Source organism: Meles meles, chromosome 4, assembly GCF_922984935.1.
Source record: "Meles meles chromosome 4, mMelMel3.1 paternal haplotype, whole genome shotgun sequence".
Lineage (NCBI taxonomy): Eukaryota > Metazoa > Chordata > Mammalia > Carnivora > Mustelidae > Meles > Meles meles.
The window spans coordinates 106,243,389-106,269,276 of NC_060069.1; the positions used below are offsets into that span (position 1 = coordinate 106,243,389).

The following is a 25,888-nucleotide window of genomic DNA, read 5'->3' on the forward strand; positions in this document are numbered from 1 at the left end:
TCGAAGTATTTGGCATTAAACGTATGTTAAAAAAGAATGAAATTAGGCAGAAAAGAGGTTAGACAAATGTCATTAACATGAACAATCCAGTCTTCAACACTGGTCTCAGTGTTGATGCCAAAACCCTCACTTAAGTGTGGGAAAGTTTTAAAAAGAATAGGTGGAAAGGTTGAGGGCTTTGTATTTAATTAATCTTTATAAAAATAATTCTGTATTGATACAATCTTAGAAGTTGATGATGTGACCATGGGCGGACCAAACTGGAAGCATAGGGTGAATGATGGTGAGTAGCATAACTTTCAAGGCTATTTGCAATCCTCTCTTGGTGGTAAATTCAGAGCCCACATTCTTAGACTAATGTGGTTGATAATAAACATGTATTGTGGGTTATAGCCAAGTTTGTAAGAAAATGATTTATTTTACTGTAAACGCCTTGGAGGAAAATCATTCTTTCTCTGAATAACTCTGTATTCATAGTTCTTTATGTTACAGAATTCATTTTTAATGAGGAAGAAGTCACTAAGCAGAGGTGACCTATTAAATGTAGTTAAAACACACCTAGAAAACTATGTCCAGTGTTACTACAGGAATGTTACAGGGGAGCTTGGCTCAGTTAGTTAAGCACCTGACTTTGGTTCGGGTCATGATCTTAAGGTCCTGGGATCGAGCCCCAAGTTGCATTGGGCTCCCTGCTCAGCAAGGAGTCTGCTTCTCCCTTTCCCTCTGCCCCTCCCCATGCTCATGGATGCATGTGCTCTCTCTCTCTCTCTCTCAAGTAATTAATAAAATCTTAAAGAGGAAAAAAAAAAAAGAAATGTTACAGGATGATAGCAAGACAAACCCAAGACTGTAAATCCACAGACTTAGATTTAAACAAAATCCCTCTGTTAGAATTCCAAAATTTAAAGAAAATTCCTCTGTTAAAAAATGAATGAGTGGCATCATATGGTTTGTACTTGGGCTGAAGATAATTTTCTTATAGTCTGTACATGTCTGTGGGGTTTAGCTATAGAGGTAAGATGATTTTAGGTAGAGAAAGCTATTCTATGGAAAGAATCTTGCCTGGTTGAGTTTCTGCAGGGAGGAGATCTGATAGGGTCTAGGCACCCATTTCCAAAATGGTTCTACTCCTTTGTTGTATCCTAGGAACTTCTGACTGCTCCCCTAAGAGACTTAAAACATGATTATTTGAGGAAATATCCTTGTTTTCCAACCAGTTTTCTTAGTCCATCCTTGGGGGGAAGGAGAATAGCAACAGAATTTGTAGTGGGTTGAATGATGTCCCTCCAAAAGGTATGTCAACTTGGAACTTGTAAAAGTGATTTTATTTGGAAAAAGGGTTTTTGGATTTGTAGCTAAGTTAAGGATCTCCAGAAGAGATCGCCTTGGATTTCAGTGGGCCTAAATCCCATGAAAAGTATTCTTATAGGAGAAGGGAAAGGGAGTAGACACATAGGGGAGAAAGTCATGTGAAGACAGAAGCAGAAGATGGAGTAATGCACATAGAAGACAAGAACACTGAGGGTTGCCAGCAGCCCCCAGAAGCTAGGAGAGAGGCATGGAACAGATGTTCTCCACAGTGCCTCCAGAAGGAACTAACCCTGCTGAGACCTTGATTGCAGACTTCTGCCCTCCAGAACTGTGAAAGCATAAATTTTTGTTGTTTAAAGGCACCCATTCTGGTAATTTTTAATGGTAGCCACAGGAAACCAATGCACAGCTATTCCAGGTTGACTGTTCCCTGCAGACTACTCCCCCCACCTCCAAGCTCGGTCTTCCTCTCCCTGCTACCTGTCTAGCTCTTTTCAAGAGAGAGTACAGTCAGCCAACATGTAATACTTCTCTAAATATTTATGGGCTCCAAAAATGCTTTGCATTTTTTAAGCATTTCTCCCAATTCGACAAAGGTTATTAATTTAACAAACATTTGGTGAGGAGATGGCTTCATGCACAGAAAAAGCCAGATCTCAGGGAAGCTGCTGTAAAGTGTTGGCTGTCTGAAGTCCTAGGAAGGTTAGTGATGCCCATTCGACTCATAGTAAGTGTGGATCTAAGATGTACCAGGTACCAGGGGAGACTGCGAGGTTCAGTCAGATGCCTGTTCTGCCTTCAGGGTTATTAAGTCTTGTAAGGGAGGGAAGACATAATTTTAAACAACCTTTAGAGCAGAAGAAGATTGATGTTATTAAGGACAAGTAAGTTAATGTAGCCATTGCAGAGCTGCTTTAGGAAAGAAGGTTTTTGTTTTTGTTGTTTTGTGTTTTTTAAACTTAAGTTGATTCTTTAAGAGCGAGGTCAATCTTCTTTTCTACTGGGAAGCCTTCTCTGACCCTCTGGTGCTGGCCTTCCAGTTTTCTGTGATGAGACTCTGAGGTTTCTCTATTTCGGCAATTTGCACATTTAATCGTAAAAATTTATTTGCACATCTCACTTCTCTCACTAGACTGTGACCAAACTTTGAGTATGTGTATGTGATTATTTTTGGAAGCACAGTGCTTGGCAAATAATTGCTACTGCAGGACGGCTGCATTCATTGGTGTCTCAGTTGGTTAAGTATTTGCCTTCGGCTCAGGTCATGATCCCAGGGTCCTGGATAGAGTCCCACGTAGGGCTCTTTGCTCAGCAGGGAGCCTGCTTCCTCCTCTGCCTGCTGCTCCCCCTGCTTGTGCTCTCTCTCTGGCAAGTAAATAAAATCTTTTAAAAAAAATCAGTAAATGAATACATGCTGGTAGAAAGATGGTTGGAGGACAGGGCAACCCAGTTGGAAGAAATGGCACAAAGAGAGGCACAGAGAGCGAGAGATGAAAAGGTGTCTGTATTGAATAATCCCTTCTTTACAACTTTGCCAGAGGCTCGTTTCACTTAACATGTATATCATCAAGGATGCCCTTCAGCTGCAAGTAACAGAATTCTAACCACATTGATTTCCAGAAGGAATTTCTTCTGCCTTACATGAGATTGTAGATACAGGCATCTGAGGGCTGAGCCATCAGTGCCCCAGTCTTCCTTCCTCTTCTTATTCCATCATCTTCAGGGAGCAGCTTTATCCCAGGATTACTTTAAGGTCATGGTTCAGCCAACTTCATACCTGTGTCTAGGCAGGACAAAGAAGCAAAAGGGATAAAAGGAAGGAGGAGTCATGCCCATGTCAAGAAAATAAAACTTCCCCAGAAACCTCTGATAGATATCTGCCTATGTCATTGATCAAACTGTACCTGGCTAGCTATCAGGGAGGCTGAGAATGTCCATTTTTTTTTTTTTAGCACGGCACTTTGTTTTCATAAATATTACTGAAATATTTCATGTGGAAAATGAACCTTGGTTGCGACTAGCACAGTCTGCTATGATATGGATGGGAAGCAGTGAAGAAATCTCATTATTGCCTCGGGTCCACCATAGGAGGCAACACTTGAATATACTGCCCCACCCCAGTTCAGGAGACCATTTGCCAATGGCTTTCAAATCCCCTGATCTCATGTGCACAAAATCAAAGTTCTTTAGCCCATTGGTGCTGCTTTTTTCTTAGTATTATGCATAATGGAATAGAGTCTTTGTGTTCCTTTTAAGGAGCTTTCTTTTATGTAAGGTTTGTTTGTTTGTTTGTTTTAAAGGAGCTTTCTTTTAAACTCCCATAATCCTGAAGAGGAAAACAGCATATAGACAAAGCTGGAGGGAGGGCATAATTCCATACACACTAAGTTTCTGTAGTCTGTCATATGGGTCACTATGTAACCATTGACATTTCTGACCACCACTACGGTTCTGGTATTAAACAACCGAGTCATTGTCCTAACTTTTCAGAATGGATCAGAAAACAACTGATTTTCCAAACATGATATTATTAGTCTAGGGTAAAGCTGATTCTTCTGGCTTTTTGGTATATGTTTAGTATTTTCTAAATTCAGAAAATTTTGAGACTCAGCACAAAGACTTTTGTTTATGATACTAAAAATTATTTTATTGATGGACTATGGACAAATCCTAAAAATGATTATAGAATCCTTAAAAATGTCACAGATAATTAGCCATATTATCCCTCCATATGTGGATTCTTGCCCTTGGGTCCCATTATTATTATTTTTTAAAGACTTTATGTACTTATTTGAGAGAGTGAGTCTCTCGCAGATAGAGCCTGAGTAAGGGGAGAGGCAGATGGAGAGGGAGAGGCAGACTTCCCCACTGAGCAGGGAGGCCTCTGTGGGGCTCAATCTCAGGACCCCGAGATCATGACCTGAGCTGAAGGCAGATGCTTAACCATCTGAGCCACCCAGGTGTCCCAGATTCCATTATTCTTTAATAATTGTATTTCCCGAGTCTCTGGACAGTATTTATGGCCCTCTGAACCCTTCTAAGCCAGAAATTTATTCACAACAAAAATAGTATAAAAACAGGGTTCATTATAATTTCTCTTACAAGTGTTGGACTTCCCAGGATGATGCTATAGCATCATTAAAGCTTATCGAAATAATTATAAGATGTGATTTCAAATTATGTTTTAAACAGCATTAACCACCATATTTAACAATAATATCATGCACAGTTGCTCCCTAATTCTGTTTTTTTGAATGTGTGCTATAGATTTCCTTGTAAGAGACTATTCAGTATGCATTTTGAGGTCACCCCATGAAGACATAGCAGGAAAAAAGCCATCTGGACGTCCATGTCAGAATTGCCCAGCACCTTGAGTTGAGACCTCCAGCCTCTAGAACTGTGAGAAAATAAATATCAGTTGGTTAAGTCATCCGGTCTATGCATTTTGTTATGGCAGCCTGAGCTGACTAAAACAGAGGGAAAAATCTTTCCTTGAAACATCCTAGTAAATTTTGCTTTAACTTTAATTGCAAGAGGGGTGCGTGGGTGGTGTGGTTGGTTTTGCTTGAGTCCTGATTATCAGGGTTTTGGGATTGATTCCCATACTGGACTCCACACTCAGTATGGGGTCTGCTTGGGATTCTTTCTCCCTCTCTCTCTGCCCCTACCCCTGTGTGTTTGTGCACTCATACACACATTCTCTCTCTCTCAAATAAATAAATAAATTTTAAAAAATTTAATTGCAAGAAAAAAAATCACACGGCCATGGCTAGCTTCATGGAAAGCTGGGAAACTGTATGGTAAAATGCAGTGAGAAGTACCACTAGCTTATTAGTCATGATTGATCATGTGTGAACGGATGCATCATCCTTCCTAACAAAACTAGTATTCTGTTAACGGTGAAGGAGGACACCTGTAAGATGGGTGAATGACCCTTCTGCCACAGAGGCTGGAACAATTAGAGAAATTTACACAGAAATTATATCCAAGCAACTATATTAATAAGAATGACATTTACATATCTTTGGAATTAGAGAAGCAAACAGATCATTGTGGAATTACAGAGAAGACAATATAGAGCAGATAAGACGTATGTGCTAGAGGATCTTGCCATCTTCAAACCTGTGAATTCCAGCTATATGCATACAGTTTATCCCACATTCTCAGTGAACGCTGCCTCCATCCAGTCAGTGGAGTGAGCCAGAATCCTGAGATATCCTTGGCCTCTCCTTCACCCCCACCACATTTAGCCAGTCTCCAAATTATGACTCTATTCTAATATCCTTTGTATATATCTCTTCATTCCCCAGACTACTCAGATTACCTTACATATGGGTCTTCCTTCTATCTCACCTGGATTACAGGCTTCTCATGTCCAGTGTTCTCCTCTTTGGTATAATCTGCGTGCTGTGGCCAGTGTACAACAGGAGACTGACTGTCCCCATATACCATTTTTCCACTGTCCTTTGGGACCTTCTGAATAAGACCCAGTGCTCCTTCCTATCTCAACCCAGTCTGTTTTCCCCATGTCAGCTCTTAGTCCACCATTGTCTCTCCAGCCATGCAAATCTACTTGCAGTTGTCTCCTTGTGTCCAGTGCTCTCACGCCCCAGCCTGGCTGTATGCTCTTCTCGCTCCACACTAGTCAGTGTGCAGTCCCCAGCTTCTTTACTTGGCACACTCCTACTGTTTATTCTTTAAGATTTATCTCCTGTGTCATCTGATCCTTTAGATTGAGTTAGGTCTCTTTATTCTTTGTTGTTCTGTTTTTTGCTATAACTCTGTGGCAAAATCCTTTGTTATGGGGAAGGAGAGTTTTGTTGAAAACCTGCTCTCTGCTACATATTAGTTTGGTTACTTTTACGGACCATCTCATTAATCCACAAAACACCACACTGTAAGAATTGTTACAAATTCCATCTAGCACAGGATGATTCCATTAGATAGGGAAAGGATAACTGAATTGGCCTGTATGGAATCTGTACAGCAAAGGGCTATAATGTTTTCCCCAAAATCATATATTAGTAATCACCTTCTACTTCTTTTCAAATCAGAAGTTGTGACATATCTCTAGGCATAATTTCTGCAGGCTATTTTTAAAAAAATTTAAAAATATTTATTTAATTACTTGAAAGAGAGCGAGGGCAGGAACATGCTCGGGGAAGAGCAGAGGAAGAGGGAGATAGAGAATCTTGAGCCTACTCACTGCAGAGAGGGAGCCCTATGCAGGGCTCTGTCCCACTACCTGGGAATCACTACCCGAGCTGAAACCAAGAGGTGGATGGATGCTCAACCAGCTGAGCCACCCAGGCGCCCTCTCCAACTATTTAGGTTGATCTTCATATGTCAAAGGACTGCCACCAACCCTGATTGACTGCTAAACTTTATCATTAGTTACCTCCATCAGGTTTTTGAAGGTGCTCATTTACCATAAAGTGTGCATTTTAACATCCGTTGTGAAAGTTAGCTGTAGCATCTTGCAGCGTCTCCAACACTCAATTTGCCATTCATCAGCTATTAAGAGTTCCACTGCTCAACAAAACATGAAATAATGGCAGAAACAAAGATCGTGTCAGAGTAAGCAAATCAGTTGGCTGGGAGCATATGATATTGCTCACTCTGTGTGTTGGTTGATGGGTCATGAGAAAAATACATATTAATTTTACTGCTCAGTGGAGTAATAAATACATTCTTCTCTTAAAAAATACAAAACTTTTTCTGAGACAAATAGCCTATGACAAACCAGCACTATATAGGATGGTACTAGAAGAGAAATGTGCTTATGGGAGGTATAACTGAGTCAGAAAGACCGAGAACTGGCCCCAGTCCACTTTACTAGGATCAGAGTCCAAATTTGAGCTGAGGTCTGCCTTGCCTGTTGTAGATGTTCTTTTCATCATACCATTCACCCTCTCTGTAACACTTGCCACACGCTGTTATAATCATTACTTTTAAACTTATTTATTTATTTGAGAGGGGAGGGAGCAGAGGGAGAGGGACAAGTAGACTCCCCGCTGAGCACAGAGCCCAATGTGGGGCTCAGTCCCATGAGCCCGAGATCATGACCTGAGCTGAAATAAAAAATGAGTGCTTAACCAACTGAGCCACCCAGGTACCCTTCATTACTTTTCTTTTTGTTTAACCGTCTCCTTTTTGAAGTTGAGGATATTTTGGGTATCAACATTTTCATGATAACCAAAAGGTGCACTTTTAAACATTGACCACTCTATTTGTTAAAATATATATTACTATACATTGTGATCATACTGTATGTGTGTTTTATTAATTGGAATTAGAGAGACTGTCTGCAGCTAGTCCAGTAACTAAGGTGACTGAGAGGAGCAGAAGAGAGTTTCTGAACAAATCCAGGAAAAGACTGTTGTATTTTGGGCTACATGACTGCTGAATTGTCAGTTACAGTTTTCAGTTGCACTGGTACATTGAGCCAGCACAACCTAGAGGATGTAATCACAATTGATCTTCAATTAATTATTTAATTCATCTTCAATTGCTCCATTAAATTTATTCTTTGGAGCAACTTCTTTTCTTTTCCCTGAAAGAAATTGTGGTTGCGTGAAAATATTTCTGGCTATTCATAGGTAATACAGTCCAGAAATCAAAACGTCCACTTCCATTTAATAGTGCAAATTCCAAACTTGACTTAAAATTGAGGGTTCTTGGGCACCTGGGTGGCTCAGTCATTAAGCGTCTGCCTTCTGCTCAGGTTATGATCCCAGGGTCCTCGATCAAGGCCCACATTGGGCTCCCTGCTCAGTGGGAAGCCTGCTTCTCCCTCTCCCGCTCCCCCTGCTTGTGTTCTCCCACCCCTTCTGTCTGTCTCTGTCAAATAAATAAATAAAATCTTAAAACAAATCAAAACATTTAAAAGAAATTGAGGGTTCTCTTCTCTCTTGCTAGGGTTTGTTTCAGGCAGGAAGCCTAAACTAAAAAGAAGAGGTACAGGGTTGTCTTACTTTATCTTTTCTTATATAATGCCTCTACCTTTCTACCACTTAGCTATCTCACTGGGGTTTTAGACCCCTGGGAACTGATGCAGGGTGAGGGAAAAGAAGTAAAGGAGAAAAGTATTTATGTGACCAAAACTCTTAAGAATGGGCTTCTAAGTTTCTGGGACAGCATTTATTTCTCTTCCTCAAAGCTTTTTTAAAAAACAGTTTTGTTGGGGCGCCTGGGTGGCTCAGTGGGTTAAGCCGCTGCCTTCGGCTCAGGGCATGATCTCAGGGTCCTGGGATCGAGTCCCGCATCGGGCTCTCTGCTCAGCAGGGAGCCTGCTTCCCTCTCTCTCTCTCTGCCTGCCTCTCTGTCTACTTGTGATCTCTCTCTGTCAAATAAATAAATAAAATCTTTAAAAAAAAAACAAAAACAGTTTTGTTGATATATAATGCATATGCCAACAGCTAGTCAACAAAAAGAAACAAACAGCTAGTATATGAAACAACATAGATGGATCTCAAAAATACTATGATGAGGAAAAAAAATACGTTGAATGAAAGAAGTCAGATATAAAAGGGTACATATGTGTAATTCAATTTATATGATATCCGAGAACAGGCAAAACTAATCTTTAGTGATGGAAATCAGATCTCAGTGGTCAGAGATGGGGGTTGCTTGACTGCAAAGCAGTGCAGTGGGCCACAGATTTTTTTTGGAGGGGATGGAGTACTATTCTGTATCTTGATCTGGCTAAAGCTACATGGCTATACATGCGTCAGAACTCACAGAATAGTACACTAAAATGTTTGAATTTTAAAAATTCATGATATGAATTTTTACTACAGTATAACTTACATACATTCTGTATGTAAGTTATACTGTAGTAAAAATTATTTTTTTAAATTAAGAAAAAATATAATGTAACCTAAAATTCATCCCTTAGGAGTGATTTTTAGTATATTCATAGAGTTGTGCAGACATCGTGACTAAACAGTTCCAGAACATTTGCATTAGCCCAAAAAGAAAGCCCATGGGATAGAACAGCACTCAAAAGCAAACCCACACATATATGGTCAGCTAATTTTCTATAAAGGTGGCAACAATATACAATGGAGAAAGGAGAGTCTCTTCAGTAATGGCATTGGGAAAACTAGATATCCACATGCAAGAGAATGAAACCTGACCCTTATCTTATGCTATACAGAAAAAAGCAATTTACATACCCAAAATGGATTAAAGACTTAAACATGAGACCTGAAACTGTAAAACTCCTAGAAGAAGGCATAGAGAAGAAGCTTCTTGACATTGGTTTTGGCGATGCTTTTTTGGATCTGACACCAAAAACACAAGGAACAAATGCAAAAATAAACAAGTGAGATCTATATTGAACTAAAATGTTTCTGCACAGGAAATTAAATAATGAGCAAAAAGAAAAGGCAGTTTGTGGAATGGGAGAAAATACTTGGAAACTATATATCCAGTAACTCTGTATCTAAAATATATAAGCAAATCTTACAACTCAATAGCCACAAACACACACACACAGACACACGAAATTAAAAAACGGGCAAAGGACCTGAATAGATATTTTCCAAAGACATACAGATGTCCAAAAGGTATATGAAAAGATGCTCAACATCACTAATCATCAGAGAAATGCAAATCAAAAGCACAATGAGATACCATCTTACACCTGTTAGAATAGCTATTATCTAAATGGCAAAAGTTAACAAATGTTGGGAAGGATGTGGAGAAAAGGAACTCTTACGCAGTGTTGGAGGGAATGCAAATTGGTACAGCCATTATGGAAAACATACGGAGATTTCTCAGAAAATTAAAAATAGAACTTTTGTATCTAGCAGTTCCTTTTTAGGGTATATATTCAAAGGAAATGACATCACCATATTGAAGAGATAGCTGCACTACCATATTCATTACAACATTATTCAGTAGCCAAGAAATAGGAACAACCTAAATATCAGTGGATGAGTGGATAAAGAAATAATACATATAATATAATAAAATGGAATATTATTCAGCCAAAAAAGGGGAAGGAAATTCTGCCATTGCAACAACATGTATGAATCTGGAGGGCATTCAGCTAAGTGTAATAAGCCAGACAAAGATGAATACAGTATAGTATCACTTAACATGTGGGAATCTTAAAATAAAAAAAAAAGGTGAACTCATAGAAACAGAGTAGAATAGTGGTTGTTAGGGGCTAATGGTGGGGGAAATGGTGAGATACTGGTCAAAGGGTACAAACTTTCAATTATAAAATGAAGATAAAATTTAGATAAAATTTAGATCTGAAGATCTAAATCTAGGTAATAGTACTATATTGTTTACCTGAAATTTGCTCGGAAAATACACCCTAAGTGTACTCATCCAAAAAAAAGAAAAAAGTAACAATGGTAGATGATGGGTGTGTTAGCTTGATTGTGCTAATCACTTAATAATATATGCAAATATACAAAAAATTTTCATGCGGTACACTTTAAATATATTACAGTTTTGTCATTTTGCTTCAAGAAGGATGGAAAAAATTGTGGGCATTTTGTATATGAAAGAAAAAGAAAGAGGTTAAATAAGGAATGGCTGCTAAAGATTATGGGGTTTCGTTTTCTTTTCTTTTCTTTTTTTTTTTTTTTTGTCTTTTCCTGACTTTAAAAATATATTATTTTTTCTTTTTCTTTTACTTTCATATAAATTTTGTTTCTTTTTTTTAATATATTTTTAAAAAGATTTTATTTTTTTATTTGACAGAGATAGAGATCACAAGTAGGCAGAGAGTCAGGCAGAGAGAGGGGGAAGCAGGCTCCCCGCGGAGCAGAGAGCCAGAAGCAAGGCTCCATCCCAGGACCCCGAGATCATGACCTGAGCCGAAGGCAGAGGCTTAACCCATTGAGCCACCCAGGCGCCTATAAATTTTATTTCTTGAAGGTTCCATTTGATTTTGGATAAACATTCTGGGCAGGAATAGTTTATAGGTGATGCTGAGTACTTTATATTTTAATTCCTCAGGTTGAAGGGGAGGACGCTAGATGATACTAAGTTTAATCACTTAAGCTGATGATGGTAAGCTCTTTCCATTACAGAGGTGAATTATTTTGCATTGGCAATGAGCAAGTAATCTGCAGGGTGCAATGTAGGTATCCTGTTATCCAAAATGATTTCACCTTAAGATTTTAGCATCTATTAATATATATTAATGAGCATTTTCTCTCCCAGTTATTTTATGATATGTTATAGATTGAATATTTTATATTTTTACCAATTTTCTGTATTATTTGGTAGTCATCTATGAGTTTTTCTTGCTTCTGAAAAGTCAGTGTAGATATTTAACTTTTTCCCTTACCTACCAATTTTCAGACTAAGGAATTGGTTTGGTAATCACCCACAGTGGAGGTAAATGAGGTTTTTCTGCCTTCTCATTTTTCTTTCTACAGTTAGTTTCACCTATTATTATTTATAATAATTTTAGGTTCAGAATTTTTTAGATTAATGTATAAGCACTTGTCAAGCTATATATTTTTGACATGACCCCGTTGATATTTGAATTCTCCTTTGCCTCTGGTATAAGATATCCCAGGCTGACTTTATATGCTTCTTGCCCCGAGCTCTGTATTCTTTGACTAAGAACTTCTATTTCTGCCTGTAATAGCATTTTGCAGTTTCGTAACAAATAGTATCTGGTGTGTTGTCAAGTAAGCATTAATACATACTAACTTGAGGTTATCCTCCAGTTCTCGGAGTCATCTTTTTTGATCTTCTTTTATTTGATACTAAAATCCTGTGGGTATTTAATGATCATGGAGTAATTGGGAGCAATAAAATGAACAGAAAGTGAACAGAAAGCAGTTTCCTTTCTTTGCAGTGCACTTGTCAGTTGATTCCAGGCTTCTAGAAGAGATTCTGTTCTCATATCTTGGCTGAAGTGCTCTTAAAGACTTCTCAGGAACATCTGTTCTCCCTGGAGCCTGACACGGAGGGTCTCTCCCTGCCTTGTTGTCCTGCCGTGTTCTCCCTTCTTTTTATGCTTCTCTCCTTCTCTCTTCCTCATCTCCCACCTCCAACCCCGCTTCTTCACTGGGACCTGTTTTCTTTTTTCTGTCCAAGTGTGATGATCATTTTTTTTTTTTCCAAAGAGGCTTTAATTATGTCTTGAGCTGCCAAACTCTCCTATCCCCATGAACTCATGGCAGTATTTGCTGCTCAAATTTAATAATACAGTTTTTTCCTGAACTCCTTTGATTTTTACAGTTTTATCTCTTTTCTGTTACATTGTAAATCTTAACTTTTAATTATATGAACAAAATTTATCATTTGCTGTATCTTAAATTGAAAATGGTTTCAAAATTATAATACCAAGCAGTGCCTGTGTGGCTCAGTAGATTGTGTCTGCCTTTATTTCAGGTCATGATCTCAGGGTCCTGGGATCTAGCCCCTCACTGGGTTCCCTCTCAGTGGGAGCCTGCTTCTCCCTCTTGCCTGGGCTTGTGCTCTCTCTCTCTCTCAAATAAATAAAATCTTTTAAAAAATTGTAATACCAACATTCCTACTAATAACAAGTCCACTGAGTAAAGTTTAAAGTTTACTTACAGTTCTTTTTGTCCTTAGGCCATATCCCATTTGGGGTGAAAAGACAGATTACTTTTTTTTTTTCAAAGTGACGTGGAATAATTATTCACCATATGGTTATTTGACCAAATTAATGTATAGTTCATTCATATTACTGTGTTTTAAGTGTAGGGTTTGTTTTTCAACTGTAATTGATTTTGTCAGCATATAAAGTCTTTACATAATTTAAAAGAACTGTATTAAAAGGTATCCTCAGTAAAGTCTTGCTGCTGACCTCATCTCCAATACCTCATTCTCTCTGTCTTCATGGGGAGAAAACATGAAAATAAGTATTTTTATTTTTGCTTGATCCTCTAGTAGTTGCTTTCTTTCCCTTTAAAATTAGGCAAATAATATATATTCTTATTTCCCCTCCTTTTTCTTTTTAAAAGATTTTATTTATTTGACAGAGAGAGAGACAGTGAGAGAGGGAATTCAAGCAAGGGGAGCTGGAGAAGGAGAAGCACGCTTCCTGCTGATCAGGGCTCAATCCCAGAACATTGGGATCATGACCTGAGCCGAAGGCAGACACCTAATGACTGAGCCACCCAGGCATTCCTTCACCTCCTTTCTTACATCAAAGGTACGGTAACTCTACATGCTGATTAATGCTTTAGCAAAATTTTAAACTTACTCTTTTTGCTTCTTCTAAATTCCATTTTGAAAAATTTTCAAGGATATACAGAAGTAGAATAGTTTCATCAACCACAATGTACTTTTTCACTCAACTTCAAGAATTATCAATGAGGTTGTGTAAAGAGGAGGACTTAGTGGTGCTACCATCTGTACCATCTTAGGGCTCTGCGCCTTTCACAGAACCTCCAGCAGCCCTATGTTGGGACAGCATCCGGAGGTTCACAACCTCTGTGGTCTGTAGGAGCCACTGTGAGGAGGGCCCAGGGAAGAATTCGCCATTTTTAGTGGAAAACAAGTGGCGATTACTACTTATGATGACTTTGTACTTTGGATCAGGATTTGCTGCACCTTTTTTTTATAGTAAGACATCAACTGCTTAAGAAATAAGGATGTTTTAATTGATCTATCGCACAGATGTGGAAAAGAACATTTTGGGAGGTGCAGTCTCTTTGAAAAACAGACCAAACTCTTGAATTCAACATACTCAGTATGTTTGTAAATAAACTTACGGCATGAATCCTTAATGTCTCGTCTCTGAAACATGGAATATAATACTTATGCTTACTTTTTTATTTGAGAAATAGTCCAGGATTAGTTTGTTTGGTCAAAATATGTGTGTGATTTAGCCTCTTTCTTGTTTTTAGATTTTAAGGGTTTATTTATTTATTTTTTAAGATTTTATTTATTTATTTGACAGAGAGAGATCACAAGTAGACAGAGAGATAGGCAGAGAGAGAGAGAGAGAGAGGGAAGCAGGCTCGCTGCTGAGCAGAGAGACTGATGCGGGACTCGATCCCAGGACCCTGAGATCATGACCTGAGCCGAAGGCAGTGGCTTAACCCACTGAGCCACCCAGGCGCCCCTTAAGGGTTTATTTAATTTTTGATTACTAGGTCTGGACCTTGTTGGTAATTTTTTTAATTGAAAAAGGAAGAAGTGTGCTTTTAGTTTTCCTTACTTTGAAGCAGTAAAATTGTTTTCTTCATGAGGGTTAATTAGTTAATCATGAGGAAAACCAGTAGTGTATACACAGTGAAGTCCAAGAGTTTTTTTTTTGTCCTTCAGAATTGTGATCTAAAACTAAAATTTGGCCTTGATAAATTTTCTGTTGACCAATACTAGTTTTGTTTAGACTAAATAAAAGTAGAATATATGAAATGAAATGTAATAGTATCTAAGACACAATATGGAAGTATTCCTTTATTCTGGAATTTTAGTAGAAATTGACTAAAAGATGGCTCTGATTAGTAGTTGAATCAGTGAATCAAATTTATATTATGGATGGTTAAATGCTGCTAGCTATATAAAATGTAATGACTTCATTCGTAGGGCTTTGTATTGGGGTAGAAAAAAGATAGTGACTGAATATTTTAGTCCAGTTTGGTCATTTTGGAATACCACTCTGGTATTAGAAGAACACTGTAAAGTAGAGGTTATAAACTGGTGGTCCGTTTGAGTGCTAGACTTTTTGGTGATTAGGGGTGCTGTAGTTTTTAAACCAATTTAAAAACTAGAGTAGTTGCAAGAAAGTCTCTGGATTCTTGAAAAATTGCTGTGGGTGTTTCTACATCCTTTCATAGAACAAAGCCACTGCCAAAATTAGTCCTCACAACATTAGATGTCCTGTATACCCCTAATGTTAAACTGTTGATTTGCTGGAACCTTAAAAAACTTTTTTCTTCTATGTAATGGGACCTATCTTGACACTCTTCAATAACCATGCAATAACTACTTAAATATGGATATATAATTAAATTTTTATGACTACCCCCCAAAATTATCAATGAATTGGCAATCTTGTTTTCCTTATTTCTCTATCCCCCTGTATTCTTTTGAAGGAAATCCCACATGTATCATTTCAGGATATTTATAAATATTTCAGCATCCTTCTCCAAAAGTGAAGAATTCATTTTAAAAATATAAATGACCATAATGCCATTATCATATCTAAAAATTATTGATTTTTTAATATAATCAAGTATCCAGTCAGTATTCAAATGTCTAATTATAGAACTGACTCTATTTTAAATACTTTGGAGCCCCCATCTCAAGGGATCTCTCACCTGTAGTCTTTAAGATAGGCAAATACATCTCCACTTCCCTGGTGGTTTAATCCTTCCTCCAGCCACATGGAATCTGGTGATGCCTCCTGCTTCCCTTTGTGGAGGTCTGTTCTAAGATAATCCCACACTGGCTCTCTCACACATGGCTTACATCACATCCATGGGAAATACCCCTGCATGTTTTGCCCTGAAAATTCTGAGATTTTAGGCTATCTAATACCTATTCTTTCTCCCTTTTTTACCGGCTTCTAGACAGTGTTCCTCTTCCCACTTAGATTTCTCAGATGAGAGTCTGACACTAGTCCCCAGTGTTCCCCAGACTGCAGGGACATATAATAGTCTCTCCAGTGGTTCCTGGGAGCCCTCTTGACAGACTTGATATGAGAGAACCAGTTTGTACATGTAAGTAAGAAGGTTTAGGAATAAGCAAAAATAAAAAATTATACAGATTTTACTCCAAATTCTAGAGGCTGGCATGCTTCACAGCCATCTTTGTTACCTGATTTCTGTCTTTAGTCTCAGCAGAAATTTTTTTTTAAAGATTTTATTTATTTATTTGACAGACAGAGATCACAAGTAGGCAGAGAGGCAGGCAGAGAGAGAGGAGGAAGCAGGCCCCCTGCGGAGCAGAGAGCCTGATGAGGGGCTCAATCCCAGGACCCTGGGATCATGACCTGAGCCGAAGGCAGAGGCTTTAACTCACTGAGCCACCCAGACGCCCCTCAGCAGAAATTTTTATTTTAATATCCTCTTACATATTCAACCACCCAATTGGGCAATCAAATTTAAATAAAGTGGTATCTTCACTTTCACCTCTGTGCATTGAAATGCCCAAATCTGAAGATTGATAAATTTTACATTACCTTAAATTTTACATTCTTCAATTTATAGTATGTGAATTCCATCAATTTTCAAAGAGAACAGTCAGCAAACATTAAATCTACTGTTACGTGGTTTTACACTTGATTTTGCTATTCAAGCAAATTTCTCTGCTTCAAGTGAGTCCAGATCCTGGCTTCATTGTCACCAGATGCATGGAACTTCAGTTGTCCAATCATGCACCCTGCTCTTACACAGTGAGTTTTTTTTCTGTTTGTCGTTGTTGTTAAGATTTTACTTATTTATTTATTTGAGAGAGAGTATGCATGTGCACCCAAGCTGGGGGAAAGGGCAGAGAGTGAAGCAGTCCCCTGCCGAGCTGGAACCTGACCTGGGGCTCAATTGCAGGACCCTAGCATCATGACTTGAACTGAAAACATATGCTTAACCCACTGAGCCACCCATATGTCCCACACATTGAGTTTCTGATCAATTTGTTAGAGTTTTCTGTTTGGGTAAGAGGGGACCCTCATATTACATCTTCTTCCGGCTAAGTGTAAATATTTATTTGCATAAGATTATGATTACTTTGTACAAAAATGCCTCCCAAATGCATTGGTAACTATGAGTTCTAGATAACTGTGAGGCCTGAATATTGACAGGCTAAGCCACTGGTTGTTTCAGCTTTACTTTGGGATGGTATAAAGCCTACTGTTTCCACAATGTATCATTTCTTTTCCATTCATAGAAACACTCCAATGTTTGCATTTTCTGTAATGAGAATCTGTGTTGCTTAGACAAGTTTTTGCCTTTGAGCAAAAGCTTTTAGCAGATTACCCATAAGGCAAGAGATAAGTGCATAGAAAGAGAATTAGATCAGGACTCTAGAGACCCAGATTAAAGTTCAGGAATGCTTGCAAGAAGCTAGGAAACTATGTTATTATTCTAATCCCTAATATTATTTTTAGTGACTTTAAAATCTTTTTTCTGCATAAGCGTGTTCTCTTTCAGAGTACTTCAAAAAATGTGGGATATTATTTATCACTAGTACAAGTAGATAATCCTATAATTTATTTATGGCTTTACAGTTTTCAAAGAATTTTCATAAATATAAAAGCCTAAAAATGTCAGATCTTTTTTTGAAAGACACAGTGTGGGGCGCCTGGGTGGCTCAGTGGATGAAGCCGCTGCCTTCGGCTCAGGTCATGATCTCAGGGTCCTGGGATCGAGCCCCGCATCGGGCTCTCTGCTCCGCGGGGAGCCTGCTTCCTCCTCTCTCTCTGCCTGCCTCTCTGCCTACTTGTGATCTCTCTCTCTGTCAAATAAATAAATAAAATCTTTAAAAAAAAAAAAAAAGAAAGACACAGTGTTTGGAAATCACAGCAATTTAGTTGAATATCCTATTTATTTAGAAAAAAATCCCATCCAACATTACAGAGATATTAACATAAAAGATAAAAAAAAATTTATAGTCCTTGTATTATCTACTGTTTACAGTTTGGTGTAAATTTCCCTGAGCTTTATTTTTCTAAACATGTACTTGTTGTGGTGATATTTTTCCTTGTTAAACAAAGAATAATATTATCCATGGTATTTTACCACTTTTTTTCATGTATCAATTCCTCTTGAGTATCTTCCCATGTTTACATTATGTCATATCTACTCCATTTTTAAATTGGGCACAGTATTCTATGGTTCGTTCAGTCACTTACTGATTGGCATTTAATTTGTTCCCAGTGTTTCTCTAATATGAACAACACTGCAAGAATATTCTCACAGTCTTTGGAATTTCAGCAAGTACATCTAAAGGATAAGTTCCTGTTTAGGATAGTTGCATCAAAACATCCCAAATTCTATTTTCAACATTTTGAGGAACCTCCATGCTGTTTTCCAGAGTGGTTGCACCAGCTTGCATTCCCACCAACAGTGGAGGAGGGTTCCCCTTTCTCCACATCCTCTCCAGCATCTGTCATTTCCTGACTTGTTAATTTTAGCCATTCTGACTGGTGTGAGGTGATATCTCATTGTGGTTTTGATTTGTATTTCCCTGATGCCGAGTGACGTGGAGCACTTTTTCATGTGTCTGTTGGCCATCTGGATGTCTTCTTTGCAGAAATGTCTGTTCATGTCCTCTGCCCATTTCTTGATTGGATTGTTTGTTCTTTGGGTGTTGAGTTTGCTAAGTTCCTTATAGATTTTGGATACTAGCCCTTTATCTGATATGTCGTTTGCAAATATCTTCTCCCATTCTGTCAGTTGTCTTTTGGTTTTGTTAACTGTTTCCTTTGCTGTGCAAAAGCTTTTGGTCTTGATGAAATCCCAATAGTTCAACATGGGGGGGCAGGGGGATAGGAGAAGAATAAATGAAACAAGATGGGATTGGGAGGGAGACAAACCATAAATGACTCTTAATCTCACAAAACAAACTGGGGGTTGCTGGGGGGAGGTGGGATTGGGAGAGGGGGAGCGGGCTATGGACATTGGGGAGGGGAGGCGAACCATAAGAGACTATGGACTCTGAAAAACAACCTGAGGGTTTTGAAGGGTCAGGGGTGGGAGGTTGGGGCAACCTGAGGGTTTTGAAGGGTCAGGGGTGGGAGGTTGGGGGAACAGGTGGTGGGTAATGGGGAGGGCACGTTTTGCATGGAGCACTGGGTGTTGTGCAAAAAGAATGAATACTGTTACGCTGAAAAAATAAATAAAATGGGAAAAAAAAAAGAAAAAGAAAAAGTAAAAAAAAAAAATAAAAAACAAAAACATCCCAAATTGTCTTCCAGAAAAGGTTATACCAATTTCCACTTCCATCAACAATGCATAGTAATTTGACAAACTACTTATTTTCTTATCTTCTTTTCTGTGTATGTAAAATTAGTGAGCTGGTGCCTCTGCATTTTTATTCTAATTACTTGACTCTCTTCCACCATTGATGGCAATTTCCAAAGGTCAGCTACTGTATGGCTTACTTAGCAGTAATTCCTTAGTGGGTAGCCCATGGAGTGGCACGTAGTACGGCATCAATAATTATCTGTTAAATATTGAAGGAATCTGTGGATCTCTCCAGATCCCTTATTTTATGGCTCAATGATGATATGATATTGATGACATGGCTTAATGAGGATATGATATTGATGACATTGTGTGCTTTAATGTATAGCTAAATTTGAAGTATGAACTGTTGGCAATAAGTGATGAGGATGAGTGAGATAATGGAAATATATATATATGCATACACATATACACACAGTGTATATAGTGTTATATTTATATTATATATTATTTATATTATATATGCTATATGTATATATACTACATATACTACATATTATATGTATGTATTGTATGTATATATAAAAATATATAAAATAATATATAATATAAAATATGTAAATATATAAAGTATTATACATTTATAATATAATGTAAAATATAGAATATAAAAATATATTTCTCTGCATTTTGCTTTAATGAAGTGATTCTTGGTGGGCTCCTGAAGAGGGTAGTCACCAAAAAGACCAAGCCATGATTAGAAGCCTGGGAGTTTTATTTCTACCCCACATTCTCCAGAGAAGAAAGGGGGGGTAGAACTAGAGCTAACAATCAATCATGTCTACATGATGAAGCTCACATAAACATAGCTAAAGTACAACTTAGAAGAGCTTCTGGGTTAGTGAGCAAGTGGAGCCGCTAGGAGAGTGGTTTTCTGGGAGAGAGCATGGAAGTCTGTGCCACTTTCCTCAGACCTTGCCCTATACAGCTCTTCCATCTGGATGTTCTTCTGTATCTTTTATTATATCTTTTTATAATAAATTGGTAAATAGTAAATGTTTCCTGAGTTCTGTGAGCTACTCTAGAAAATTAATTGGACCTAAGGTGGAGGTTGTGGGTACCTCTGATTTATAGTCAAAGAGTGAAGCACAAGTGACAGACTGGACTTGAAATTGGCGTCTGAAGTAGGGGGTAGGGGACTGAGGGGAGACAGTCTTGTCAAACTGAGGCCTTAGCCTATGGGATCTGATGTTATCTCCATGTAGTGTCAGAATTGAGTTAAATTGTAGGGCACCCACTGGTGTCACAAAATTTCTTGGTGTGGGGGAAAAAACCCCCACACATTTGGTGACTGGAAGTGTCAGAAGTGAAACGTGTGAATTGTAAAGGAGAGACACACAGGAGCCATGAGTGTTTCCTACTGAGGATGGTTCTGAAATTCCTAAAGCTCTTTTGTAGTTTCTTTCAACTGGAGAAGATAGGTTGAAATACAGAGGATATAATAGGTTGAAAAGAAAACTGTCAGGGTGCTTGGGTGGCTCAGTTGGTTAAGCCTCTGCCTTCAGCTCAAGTCCTGATCTCCGGGTCCTGGGATGGAGTCCCGCATTGGGCTCTCTGCTCCGCAGGGAGTCTGCCTCTCCATCTGCTAGCCCATCTCCCCTGCTTGTGCCTTCTCTCTTGCTCTCTATCTCAAATAAATAAAATTTAAAAAACTGTCCACTAAATCTTTTCTGAATATATGCTAACAATCAAGAAATCCCTATTGTGTCTCATTGTGAGGGGAAGTAAATAAACCCCTATTCCAGAGGATCTTTAGACTGTTCCTCTTCCTCTGATTAATGTTGAGGTTATTTGGTCAATTAAAAGAGGTATTTCCAAACACTTATTATAAAGGCCTTATAGAGCTCCTTCTCCTCTCAGCAACAGTTTTTATCTATGATAACTATAATATATTGAGCTGTCATGAGAATTTCTAAGAGTATATGGCAGAAATACGTGCCAGCAATTGTATTCTCTTAGCTGAGTATGGTGACAACTGTGAGAAGGGATGATATTGTTAGATGAGATAAGTAATCATGAAAACATTTTGTGACTTGGAGATACATGCAGAGTATTTTTCTCAACCTTCAGAGAAAAGAAAATACATGACACTCAAGTCTACTCAGGTAGACTTGGTCCTGTCAGTTATCAGCTCTGAATCAGAGTACACCCATTTCCTCACCTGTAAAATGGGAATGCTTATGTTGCCTGCGGCTGAGGATTATTAGAGATTATTAGGAAAATCAAGCTTTTTTCATCCTTGAGGTTGCAAGGTGGTCATCACCTCCTCTGAGCAGCTATTTGATTGTCTTCTTCTGCAACATCTTATAAAATGCCTTGCCCTACACCATGACCCCATGCTACCACTGCATTTCTGATTTTATTGAAATTGTATCTGTATATGCCTGTCACTCCCACCAGATTGTGATATCTTTATAATTCCTTTATCTTCAACACTGAGTAGGATACCTACTTATTCAGAGTATGAGCTCAGTAAATATTTGTTCAGTAAATGAATGCTATATTTCAAGTACTTGCCTAGTACAAAAAAAACACTGGACATTGAATAATTTGTTTTTGACTTCTTTATAAATTTGGGTCCCCAAAATTTTCTGAAGGAAAAGATGTATCTCTTACCCATGATGCTTCAACTGCTAAAGTGCAGGGTTGGGACTATTTTTGGATTCATTCTAGGTTAATTAGATACAGTGTGAGAGGCATGGTTCATGGAAGGTTAAGTTACCAGACTTGATGAATCACAGGATGAAAGTTGCTTCAGACCTTTAACCATAGCCTTTGCACATACATCCAGAAAAAAATTAATTGACCCTTTTTCCATATTTTTTTATAAATATGTAACTTGGCAGTGTGAATTTAGATCATCAAAACAATGTGTTGGAGACCTTTTTGCATCTGTCTCAGCTGCCTTATTTCATTGCATTACAAATGATGTTAATTCTGTGCTTAATTATGCTTAACATCATATATATGCAACCCAGTGTTTATCAGTTGGACATAATAAAAATGCTGTTGTTTCTTCCCATCTTCCTTCTGCTTATCATTTGTTGATTTTTGAAAGCAGCTGGAGTTGTTCCATGTGAATGGAAACAATTACAAGGCTGTACAATAAATGCTTTCTCTCTAGAAACCATCTTATATCAGCTGTGGTCTTTGTCTTTTAAAGTATTTGTGTATGTTCTCATGCAAACTTTTAATCTGATGTTTACCATTCTCTCAGGATCAAAGAAATTTACCCTTAGGTTAAAAAAAAAAAAGAGATCATATGATAGTTGTCTTTCTCATGGGGGGTTAGGGGGATAGGAGAAGAATAAATGAAACAAGATGGGATTGGGAGGGAGACAAACCATAAATGACTCTTAATCTCACAAAACAAACTGGGGGTTGCTGGGGGGAGGTGGGATTGGGAGAGGGAGAGGGGGCTATGGACATTGGGGAGGGGAGGCAAACCATAAGAGACTATGGACTCTGAAAAACAACCTGAGGGTTTTGAAGGGTCAGGGGTGGGAGGTTGGGGGAACAGGTGGTGGGTAATAGGGAGGGCACGTTTTGCATGGAGCACTGGGTGTTGTGCAAAAACAATGAATACTGTTATGCTGAAAAAAATAAATAAAATGGGGAAAAAAAAAAGATTCACTTACCTAGGATTTTTCCAAAAACATACATTTTTTTAAAAGATTTTATTTATTCATTTGAGACAGAGAGATTATTTATTTAAATAATAAATAAAATAATAAAATAATAAATAAAACAAGATTTTATTTATTCATTTGAGACAATGGGGTGGGGTGGGCGGGTGGGGAGAGGCAGGGGGAGAATCAGACTCTCTGCTGAGCCAGGAGCCCGAATGTGGGGCTTAATCCCATGACCTGGAGATCATGACCTGAGCTGACTGAGTCACTTAGGTGCTTCAAAACATGCATATTTCATCCATTGAAATAAGAACACTCAGCTCCAAATTAGCTATTATAGTCTGTTGAGTATATGTTGATTCAGGTTTACATAAAAGATCATGTTAATATAATGACTGGGTATTTGTGGCTTAGGTTCTTGTACTTTCTCAACTATTACATATAACTTAGGAGTTGGAAAGGGAGTAGCTTTTGGTTAGTATTTAATTAATTAATTATTTTTATTAACATATAATGAGTATTTATTTTAAAAAGGACATTTCAGGGGCGTCTGTGTGGCTCAGTTGGTTGAGCTGCTGCCTTCTGCTCGGGTCGTGATCCCAGGGTCCTGGAATCGAGCCCTGCATCGGGCTCTCTGCTTGGTGGAGAGCCTGTTTCTCCCTCTCCCTCTGCCTGCCTCTCTGCCTACTTGTGTTCTGTCTGTCAAATAAATAAATAAAATCTTTAAAAAATAATAAATGAAAAGGACATTTCAGCTAGTTTGGCCAGCAAAGATGAATTTATTTAAAAAATGTTCTTTTACATTTTTTTCATTGGAAGATGAAAATGACAATTAGAGCGTAAATGTAATTATTGAGGTTTTTTTTTTGGTAGCATGCATGTTTTTTTCTAAGACTTGTAGGATTAAAGTTCTTGAAAAACATTTTTGGTGGCTATCAATACTTACTAAAAATTAACATTATTTCTGATAGCATTTTTACGTTTTTCTTAAGATTTTATTTTTAAGTAATGTCTACATCCAACAGGAGGCTTGAACTTAAAATCCTGAGATCAAGAGTTGCATGCTCTATGGACTTAGCCAGCCAGGTGCCCCTCTGATAGTAGTTATAAAAGTAAAATTTGGGTCATTGTAAAACATGAGCTATGCTCAAATAATACTAATTAATAGCTATGCTTTTTATGCAACTATTTTCTGTCAAGTACGTTATATACATTATAATTATCTCATTTGCTCCCTAGAACAATCCCATTTGAAGGTTATTGGCCAGAAAGTTAAGGATTTTGTTCAGATCTAATAAGTGGAAGGAGCAGGATTGGAAGCCATGTTTGCCTGTGCAAAAATTTTTGCTCCATCCTTATCTGTTGATTCCATATACATCTTCCTTCACCCACTTTGCCACCAGGGGAACTTAGGATCTAGAGCCAAATGAAAGCTCTAGCTAAGAATTCATAATATTCTGAACATTGCTGCCATCCTAAAACCTTGCTATCTTTCCTTCTCAGTAAATTTAACACACCAGGAAGAAATATTTTTGTTCACTTTGTTTCTTCTTCATAAGTCTCTCTTTTGTTCTAAATGCCAGAAAGTCTCTTCCTTTAAAGGTGATAAGAATAATGAAGTGCTGCAACTCCTTCCTTTTTCCTCCTTTCTTTCTTTCCTTCTGATCCTGTCTTGTTTGCTGCACAGACTGTTTAGAATGTAGTAAGTGCTCAGTGAACAGCAGCTATTACTACTTTCTGGCTCCCTGGAGGGATTTTTAATAATAATACTAAAAATCACAGCCAAATATTTATTGCACACTGACTATGTGCCAGAATCTCTTTTCTAGTACTTTAAATGCATATGGCCTATTACTTGTCTATCTTTATCAAGCAAAGAAAAAAGTGAGGCTAATTGAGTAAATTACTTGTCTCAGATAACACAGATAGCTGGTTGGCAATTTCTGGAGCTCAAATTTTCTGACTTCTAGTCCCTTATTGACTCATGTGGTTGCAGAAATGTGCTTCTCAAATCTCTTTCAAGAGAACCTGGTGTGAGGAACATAGCTGATGACAGATGCCAGCTGCCAACGTCTTCATACCCATTGTGGTGTTCATACCAAGACCATACTTCCTTCCCCTGGGCTGCACACAATGACTGATCATAGTAGGAAAATAGGACTGGCTTATTCCAAGAAGGGGAAAATGATTCAACATTAGCAGCTCTGTTAATACAGTTCAAATGGAGGAGAACAATTAAGAAAAATCGTATAATTATACTGATGACATACTAGAAAAGAACTCAATAAAGTAAGTACTCTGTGATCATGTTTTAAACTAATAGTTACCATCTAAACGCCGGAATCATATTTAATGAAAACACACTGGAAAAATTCCCATTAACTCAAGAGCAAAACTAGAGTGTCCATTGTCGCTATTACTTTTTAAAAATGGTTCTGAAGGTACTTGTTTAATGCAATGAGAAAGGAGAAGAAGCGAGGCATATATATTTGAAAGGAAGATAATGTTATCTTTATTTGCAACTGTTATACTTGCTTACGTGAATATACAAAAGAATCAACTAAAAAATAATATAGGGATTTACGTATGGCGGAGTACGATAATAAACAGTAATCAACAGCTTTCATGAGTACAGACAATAACCAATTAGAAGATTTAATGGAGGAAATTATCACATTTACAATAACAAAAAATAATTTATAGAAATAAATTTATCAAGAAATATGCAAAATCTGTACAAACAAAGACAATATAAATTTTCTTCTTTTTTTTGAAAGATATATTTTCTTAAATAGGAAGATTCAATATAAAGATGTCAGGTCTTTCTAATATAAGCAGTAAACCTAATTCTATCGCAATAAGTACAAAGAGATCATTACTTACTCATTTGTTTTTGAACTGAAAGGTTGATTTACATGAAAAATAGAAAAAATATGCAAGAAAATTCTGGGAAAAGAAGAATAATAAGTTGCAAGCCCTCTCATGTCTTAAAACATAGACTTATAGTAGTTATACTAATGTAATAATAAT

The 25,888-nt window shown here is 37.7% G+C and overlaps 1 pseudogene; it reads left to right on the forward strand.

The window, feature by feature from the left end:
* The first annotated feature begins 246 nt into the window (after nt 1–246).
* Nucleotides 247–13,908, forward strand: LOC123940738 (annotated as a pseudogene).
* Nucleotides 13,909–25,888: the final 11,980 nt, after the last annotated feature.